Raw genomic sequence first — 10,184 nt, forward strand, 5'->3', positions numbered from 1 at the left:
AATGATGCTTGGAGCTTGAGTTCTATTTTGACCAAATGGTTTCATGCATATGAAAGATGTTATAGTGCCGGCTGCTTATCACAGGGGTATAAAAAATTTTATGATTCCTTTTATGACACATTTGATAATGGAAGATGTGGTCGTAGCACATGCAACGTGCGGAGAAAAAAATATTGAAAGTAATCTGTCAAATTCCGCGCACCCTCATTCCCTCTAAGCATGGCCCAATGTTTTTACCTTTTTGCTTCAATGGTGGTCGACTCTCATTCCTTCTTCTTCCTTATAGAATTAGAATGATGAAATTATTGTAATGATTCCTTGCATCTTCATCTTTAACTTGTGTATTAGGATTTTCCTATATTTATTTCATTTTTGTTATTATGGGCATATCAATAATTTTTCTAATTATTGTTTCATATTTATTATATTATATGAATTAACCTATTATCTAATCTTATGGTCATTTGTGAATACAAATCTCTTGTATCATTTTTTGTATTTCACTTTATATTCTACCAATTACAACTTACCAAGAAATCAAGTCCATTTGGTTCAACATTGCTGAAATGTAGATCATCTTACCTAGGTCTCTAAAGACTGATTGGTGGAATTTACCACTATCTAGGTGCCCCATCGAGCCCAACCTCCCAAGCCTCGATTTTCTTGGAAGTCACCACCTATGGAGCTGTACAAAATTTATTTTGATGGAGCTCTTTTCTAGGGGGACAATAAATCTAGTATTGGAGTGGTCATCCGTGATTCTTAGGGCCTAGTCATCGCTTTTTAATCCCAACAACTCCTTCAATGTTTCCAAGCAGTGGAGGTTGAGGCCATTGCTGTTAGCCGGGCTCTTGAATTTGGCTTCGAGGTTGGGATTACCCCAGCCATTTTGGAAGGGGACTTTGAGGTGATCATCAAAGCTTTGGTGGAGAATGAGTCGTTTGTAACTTCTTTTGATCCTATGATTCAAGATGCTAAGGTTTTCTCTAGATCATTCAATCAATTACTTTACTCTCATACTAGGAGAGAAGGTAATAAACTAATTGCCCATAGTTTTGCTAAACATTCTCTTAATGTCTCAGATTGTACTATTTGGATGGAGGATGTTCCAGTCATTTTTTATTCTATACTTCAAGTTGATATAGTCATTTTTTCTTTATAAAGTTTTCAAGCTTTCTCCTTAAAAAAAAAAAAAAAAAAAATACAACTTACCATATGTTTGTTCAACTTTTTTTTATAAAATAATCAAAATTTAAAATGGAAAAAAAATTAAACACATGTTAAATTGTAATTGGTGGAACCCAAAAAGTGGTACAAAAATTTGTATTTGTTATTTGTAGAATTTATATGTTTACATTGTTGGGTGTGTTAAGTATTGACATTGAACTATATTTTACATTCAACAATAGACATTTTTAAACACAGGACATAACCACTTTATTTCATTAAAAAATCACATCCACTAGACATAAACAACTTAACACCTATTCACCACTTGGACAAACTTTGCTTTGATAATTCTTATTCCTGGACCTTGGACAATAATCGTATAGTATGTAACCTTACATATATATACACGGTAATTTCTTTCTCTCAACTTGTTATTTTGTAAACTTGTAATCTATTATATCATGTTTAGGCATGAACTACATGGACCTACTAATATTATCGAAAATAAATAAATAAATGGACATACTATAATTGCATACTTCCCTCCATAAAATGAAATTTGAGATATAAAGCCTTAACCTTGCAATGATGTGGGTTCCAGTTAGCTCAACTAGTAAAGTTTCTAATAGTTGAATAAGAGATTTAAGATTCAATCCTCACCTATACAAAAAACTAATTAGTGTCTTGATTTGATGATAAATAGTTATTATCAAAAGTGAACGTCATATGTTAAAACTCTCTAAAAAAAATTACGATGATTATTGAGACTTGCACAAGAATATAAGATAGGAAATCCTAAAAGTTCAAAATTTGATTAAGGCATGATAGATGAACCTAGTGGTGCAAAGTGCCTTTACATTTACATTTCAAAATTTGGAATTGAAATTGCCTTTATATTTGATTCTCAAAAGAAAAAGTGCCTTTACATTTTGTTGGGAAATTATATTAACCATATTCGTGTGGTGCAAAGTGCAAACTCTCTCTCCCAAACCAACTAATCAGAACGATAAACAACCCTATGTGCTGCATTGATTGACTAAGAAACAATAAGGGCACTAACACAACTAGTTTATGTATATTCAATATGCTATATTGAAACATGGAAGATGAAATTCTGAAAAGAAAAAGGTGAGGGTTAATTCAAAATATAAAACGTAATAATATATTTTATGATATTAAGAGGAAAATAAAATTTCAGCAGCCCTCTCTTTTGTGTATGTGTTTATCCCCACACACACACAAACACACGCACACAAAAAAGGAAAGAAAGGAAGAAGTAGAAACCTCAAATATAATAGCTAGAGCTTATGCCACTTGACACATTTCCTAAGACTCCCTTCATTTAGACTTTTGCCTCAACAAAATTTGCATTTATGTCAAATTATTAGTTTATTGAATGTGCAAATTGAATAAATGTATGTATTAATTATTTATAGGTGTGCACTAATAATTTATATAAAGATAATTTCTATGTATATTTTATAATTCTATATAAGAAACTATTTTTATTTGGAATACTTATTTTTTTTGGACGCAATTTAGTTACAAAAATTAGTTGTAGCTTAAGGCTACAAATTTACTCAATAAAATAAATATTACTACATATTTTGAAAATCTAAGTGTTGAATTGCATGTTCTTTACGCTATTAATACTCATATCAAATTTTGTGTCAATCGAATATTATTTACTATATGATCTATAAGTTTATATTTTATGCATAATTTTAAACTAAAAAAATTTGCAATTTAAACAATTTATTGATTACATAGCTCAATGTCTTTAATTTTCTAGAAATTTTACAAGCATGGAGGATATACGAAGATATAATCCAATGGTGGATTTTTCAAAATTCACATCTAATAAAATGATATTGAGTAAGGTTGTAACTTAAATCTACAACAAATTTTGTAACTAAACTTTACCCTTATTTTTATCAAATATCATGTTAATAAAATGTTATTTATTATTCGATCATTAAACTTATATTTTCTCTTAATTGTAAAATTCAAATAAAAACTTAAAATTAAGGGACCAGTTAAGAATTAAGATGTCCTTAATACATTTGTTTATTTATTATTTTACAAACAGTTTAAAATAGTTTATTTTATGAAAAATATAAAACAAAATAATAATAAAAACTATCCAAAAATAAGTATTTGTTTTTCATAATTTTTTTTAAAAAATACTATATCATAATTCATGAACCAATATCCTTAATCATCCATGAACTTGTTCCTAAAAGGTAATATTATATTTGATAAACAATTGACATACTTTAACGATGTCGTTTTGGGGATTAGCTCTGGCCTCACCATCACCATTTCATGTCCTCAACCGATCCTATATATTTGGCCTTCATTCAGCAATGCCATTGCCACAATTGAAAAAAAAAAAAAAAAATTCACAAAATTTGTTGGCCGAAATTAACTCACAAGTTGCTATTGTAAATTTGGACGAAAATTACCACAAAATTTTTTTTCCCCACAATTTCGACAATACCATTGCCACAATTGAAAAAAAAAAGTTTATTTATTTATTTTTTCCAACTGTGGCAACGAAAATTTTTCCCCACAATTTCGGCAATACCATTGCCATAATTGGGAAAAATAGTTTTTATTTTATTTTTTTCCAATTGTGGCAATGGCATTGCCGAAATTGTGGGGATAAATTTTTCCCCACAATTTCGGCAATATCATTGCCACAATTGGGAAAAATAGTTTTTATTTTATTTTTTCCCAATTGTGGCAATGGCATTGCCGAAATTGTGGGGATAAATTTTTCCTTACAATTTCGGCAATACCATTGCCACAATTGGGAAAAATAGTTTTTATTTTATTTTTTCCCAATTGTGGCAATGGCATTGCTGAAATTGTGGAGAAAAAAAAATTCCCAATTGTGGCAATACCATTTGGGGAATAAGTTTTTTTCTTTTTTTTTTCTTTTTTTTCCAATTGTGGCAACGCCATTGCCGAAGTTGTGGGGAAAATTTTTTTCCCCCACAATTTCAGCAATACCATTGCCACAATTGGGAAAAAAAATATTGGGAAAAAAGTTTTTATTTTTTTTCCTATTTTCGGCAATGTCATTGCCACAATTGCCAAAAAAAATTGCCACAAACCCATTGAAACTTTTTTTTTTGCTCCCATTTTCGGCAAGCCACAATTGCCACAAAATTTTCGGCAACTCCATTACACTTTTTTTTTTTAAGAAATAATAAGTGCACACAATTTTTACAATATTTTTACAACAAATTCTAAGTATCAGATTGTTACTTGTTGTTATTGTTAGATTAAAATAGTAATCTCAATGTCAAATTTAAATTTGAACTAATAATAACTAGTTACCTATGATTTATTGTGAAAATATTGTAAAAATATTGTTTACGTAACACATTATATTTTTCTTTAATTCTTCCCCAAATTTTGGCATTCACTTTTTTTTTTCCTTACCATTTTCAGCAATACCATTGTCACAAAATTTTTTTTTTTTGGGCACTCACTCATTCCACTTCTCACACTCATACATCCTGGCAGGTGAGAAAAATTGGGCAGACGAATTACAACAACATTGTTGTCGAAATTCAAGCTTTTCTCTCTCCTCCCTTTTTCTCATTCTCTCTCCTACTTTTTCTTGAATTTCGGTAACACTGTTGCCGAAATTCAATCTCTCTCCTCATTTCCCTAAATAACTTGTAACAGTATCTATATAGCAAATATGTTTTAAATTTAGCAATATTTAGCCAAAAGAGTCCAAAACTTCCTCCTTACCCACGTCAACAGGTACGTACCACACTCGTTCTCATTCATTTGTATTCTTCAAATTTTAATGCCCTTTTTTCCTCTGTGTTTTCTTTCAATGTTTGTATATTTTTTCGTTATAGATAAAAGTCACTAATTTACAAAGAGAGATATATATAATAAAAGCAATTGATGAAGGAGAAAAAAGAACCCAAGAAATAATATGTATTTTTGTGTTAGTAAAATGGGTTTCTTTCAGTTAGTGGGATTGTGGGTTTGAATTCCATGTGGGAGTTGTTATTATTTGGTTGGCTCTCTATGAGTCCAATGTGTTTGATTAAATTCCCAACAGAACTTTTTGTTACTTGCCAAAGCAAAGCTTACACAACAGCCAATTCTGGTTTTTTTAAGCTATTTAGATTGATTGTGCCTGTTGAAGAATGATAGGTCTAGACACTCATTGATAAGATTTCATTATGGTGAAAACTCTGCTTGTAATGTAAAGTTATTAGAATGCTAATGGTTAGAGTTTTAACATTAAATTATGCTTGGATTTATTAAAGCCTAGGAAGCATGGACGCTTCATTTGAGTGTTGTACCCACTGTGTTATGTTATAATTTTTCAAAAATTGCTAGTGTCATACCCGTACCCCTACTTGTGTCCTTCCTAGATTTAAGCTGAGCTTTGTTTAGAATCTTTAGATTGGCCTGGCTTAAGCAAACGATCAGGTAGCCTCATCACATTATTGTCATCATATTTATAATCAAATTATTATTATTTGGTTCTATAAATGATTAAAATGGATTAAGGTATTATTTCTATTATGTTAGATGTTAAATCTTATAGTTTTATGTTCAATAGTACCTTTTAGACTTATTAATATTTCGTCGATGCAGATGTAGCCTTCTCTCCTTGACCTTGACTGCGTCATCTACACTGGTGACCACGATGCCTCGCCTCACAGCTTGATGGCTCGCGCTCTTGATCGATTTGGAGTCAAGCTAATTCACCCACCTAAGGTTCTCTCTCTCTCTCTCTCTCTCTCTCTTTCTGGAATTAGTGAAATTAGCTGATTGGATTTGGGATTTTATTTAATTGTGAGTTTGAGAATTTGTTTATATCATGTAGTCAGTGTGGAACTATTCAAGATGTACTAATTCATGAAAAAGTTTTGGAATTAAACAAATTTCACAACTCCTATAGGTGTAGTAGTGAGAGTTAGTTACATGTTTATTTTTTGAGAGGCAATCTTATTGCTGAGATGTTAGCCTTATATGTTTTTGTTGCTGTTTGTTTGTGTGTATATTTAAGTTACATATGTGTCCACTATTCCAGTGTGTTTTGAACACGAGCTAAGAAGCATGGACATCGACACTGTCAAGGGACACGACAATTCTTGAAAAATTAAGACACCTATGCATGGTGATACCAACAACTATCAAAATCTTTAAAAACATCAATAAAATTCTAAGGTAATAATTTTCAATAACAAATTACATGGATGCACTAGAGACTTTTGGAGTACCTGTGCTTCTTACCCCATGGGCCTTATGGAAATGCCATTTGAGCCAAAGCTTATTGGTGAGATGTTAGTCCGCAATAATCTACCTTGAACCTTTGGAACATTCAATTGCCTTGCGTAGCACTGTATCTCCAATTTTGTTGATTGTATCACTAATGTTGTTGGGAATGTGCTGGGATTTTGTACTTTAGTAGCAGTGATTTATCTTACCGATTATGGTGAGTGTTTGATTCTTTGTTCATTTGATGTTAGTTGCTGTTACAATGCATGTTGTTGTGAATATTCGGCAATCTTTGAATTTTTTGTTTCATTGTTACCATTGTTATATTATCTTAGTTTATGATATCTTATATGTTCAGGTGGTGCATCTCTATAAAAGGAAGTGGGTTGAAGAAACCACTTACCCTCACTTCACTATGATTGGTCAAAGTCTGGGTTCGGTCTATCTCTCATGGGAAGCTTTGTACAAGTTTACTCCCTTATATTATTTTGACACTAGTGGATATGCTTTTTACGTATCCTCTTGCACAGATGTTTGGATGCAAAGTTATCTGTTATACCCATTACCCTATATTAGTTTAGACATGATATCTCGTGTTCGTGAACGATACTCAATGTATAACAATGATGCCTTGATTGCTCAAAGGTTTGTTTCTTAAATCTTTAGATCACACATTTTGTATCTATGCTTTGTGATGTTTCCCTGATGGGTTTGTTTGTATATCAAAACCTTCAGTTTTTCATTTCCTTCTGTAATAATGAAAATTAGAATATAATTATAATTTTTTTTAATAATTTTAGATTGAAAAGTTGCTAAGGAGCATGGCAGGGAAGTTATTGCTCCTCGGGCCCCTGCAATGTGTTAGAATCCACATGATTCTGGAATTAATGTTGATTGATAATTTGATGAGTGTGGATTTATCTAAGTCATGAACTTGGTAGTGACTTTAAAGCATCTTTGTCAATAGCAAGTCAAACATTTGTGTTGGGTACTTCCCTTTAAAAAATTCCACAGGCAAGTATATGGTCACATGCCCATACAGATTAATGAATATTTAACTTAGGCGTGTCAGCAACCTAATAATCATATGAGGTCCTGTATCCATTTCTTTTCCGAGTTGTCACTGATGGCCTAAGTTGATATCTTTTACATTACATAAAGCTCCTGCATGCATTTGTAACAGCTGTAGACAACTTTATATTACCTGTTCTCCTCTTATGTTTTATTGTAAAATTTTCTTATGTTTGTTGCAGCATTTGGCTATCTCAGTGCAAAGTTCTCTATTACACAATTATTAGCTGGATGTATGGATTTGTAGGCTCTTGTGCACACCTTGCTATGGTCAACTCTTCATGGACCCAGTCTCATATTGAAAAGCTTTGGAGAATTCCTCACCGAACTAAGCGAGTGTATCCTCCTTGTGGTACTTTGGGACTTCAGGTTTGTAATTTCTTGTTTCTATAATCTAAGGATTTTGTATGCATTGTGGGGTTGAAGGCCTTTGTGTATGCGTGTGTGCATTTTTTTTTCCTTCCTGTCGGTCCAAATTTCTCCTTCCATTTTTCTTTATGACGCAACATTATTATTGATCTTAGCATTCAATTTATGTTCTTGAATATAAGTCATCATTTATTGTTGTCAATTTTTTATTAAACAAGTTATCATTTATGTTTTCTTTGTGACAAGATAATATCTATTGGTGGCAGGTTGGTAGGATTAGCCACATTTTACTTTTTTTTTCCTTTTTTCTTTTTTCTTTTTTTTGTAATTTTTTTTATTAAAAAAAAAATGCAATATTTTTAGTTTTATGTCGGTAACATATTTTCTCTATTCTGACAATAATACTAGGAATATCTAATAATCCTTGCTTTTGTTAAAATTCCGATGCAAAAACCTGTGGGTTTTAACAAGTTGCTGTCCAAACTTTGGAAAGACCTTCTAAAAGTCCAATAATTATATCAGTGGCTCAATTTCGTCCAGAGAAGGTGTGCATACTTGTGTTATCCTTATGAGCACAAGGTACTATAATTTTGATGGCTCATTTTTTGGGGCCTATTGAAGTTATGCATGGCAAGCTCTTCATAACTTGATTCTTTTATCTCAGGCACATACTCTCCAACTTGAAGCCTTTTCAGTTGCTCTCAAAAAGTTAGATGCAGACTTGCCTAGACCTAAACTTCAATTTGTGGGCAGTTGTCGGAATAATTCAGATGAGGAAAGACTGCAAAATTTGAAAAATAAAGCTATTGAGCTAAAGATGGATGGGGACGTCAAATTCTATAAAATCTGAAGTACAGGTTTGTGCCTGTCAAATATAGTCTGGATCCTTTATACAGCCATATTATGTTTTGTGGAATTTAATGGATGAATATGTGTGTTAAAGAAATTGATAAAGAAATTGATTATCCTTAGTCCAATAAGAATTGCCAATTTGATGGACTTCTCCCACTCAGGGTTACATTTATTACACACTAATTTCTAATTCATCTAGTACAGGACATGTCATACACATGCAGGGAATTTGAGAATAGTGTTCTCCCTCATAGGCTGCAGTTAATTAGATTACTACTATACATCATGTACTTGCTTAAACAGATTAAGAGCAGTTGCTTGTGCTCCTTAGTGTTGAAAATTCAAATGTTCTAAGTTAGCAGCTACCATGCGTGTCTTGATCTACTGGGCAAACTAAATTATGTGGAATGACAGAATTGTTGACATTGACTAATTATGTCAGTGGTTCTAGGACTTTATGATGGTGCATGTATTATACGACACTTAATTAAGAAATTAGTTACTGTCCTTTTCCACTAACATCTCATATAATCCTGGGGGTGTTTGGAGGAAGCCAACAATATGTTTTCATTATAAAATATGATCAGTGGTGATTGACATAAGGGAATTAGTGAAGCCATTTAAATGATATGTAATTCATAACTACCATTAAAAAGTTCCATTAGCCAGTGTATCTTTGTGGAGCTCATTGAAGTCATGGATATCTTTTTTTTTTAATAAAGAGTAACTCAATCTCCTCAATCTTGGTTATCTCCTATGTTGTAGATCTTTTATTGCTGATTTGACTTGTTTTTGCTGTCTTATCCTTGGTCTAATCTTCACAATCTGCAGGGACTTGGTGAGACTTTTGGGTGGTGCTGTTGCAGGAATCCACTCTATGACAGATGAACATTTCGGCATTAGTGTTGTAGAGTATATGGCTGCAGGCGCAATCCCAATTGGTTGGCATCTTTTCTGATCTCCTATTTAAAACTCCAATACTGTATATGTTGCTCAAACTTTTCCTTATCTCTACTGCTCATAATTCTGCTGGCCTAAAGATGGACATTGTTTTAGAAGAAGATGGACTGCAAACAGGATTTCTTGCTTGTAGTGTGGAAGAATATGCAGATGCCATCCTGAAAATTATGAGGATGTCTGAATCTGAGAGGCTTGAGATGGCTGCAGCTGCAAGGAGCCGAGCAGGCAGATTTTCTGAGCAAAGATTTAATCAAGATGTCAAAGCTGTAATCCGGCTGGTTCTAAATTCTGGTTCCTAATAATGGACTAACAACAGATACAGCGTGCTTGTAACTCAAAGAGTGTAACATATTCTACCCTTCAATTTTTTGGCATTTTAGTTGTAATCCAGTAATTGGATGAAGTTTTGCTGTCTAAATGGTTCAAAATAATTTTGATCTCCAATATACCTCAGAAAATCTTAATTATAATTTATTTCTACCATATGGCCTGGCCTGATG

General features: G+C 32.3%; 1 pseudogene; it reads left to right on the forward strand.

Annotated features, from left to right (window-relative positions):
* The first annotated feature begins 818 nt into the window (after positions 1–818).
* Positions 819–10,184, forward strand: LOC111984566 (GDP-Man:Man(3)GlcNAc(2)-PP-Dol alpha-1,2-mannosyltransferase-like; annotated as a pseudogene).

Source organism: Quercus suber, unplaced genomic scaffold (assembly GCF_002906115.3).
Source record: "Quercus suber isolate HL8 unplaced genomic scaffold, Cork oak 2.0 scaffold_633, whole genome shotgun sequence".
NCBI lineage: Eukaryota > Viridiplantae > Streptophyta > Magnoliopsida > Fagales > Fagaceae > Quercus > Quercus suber.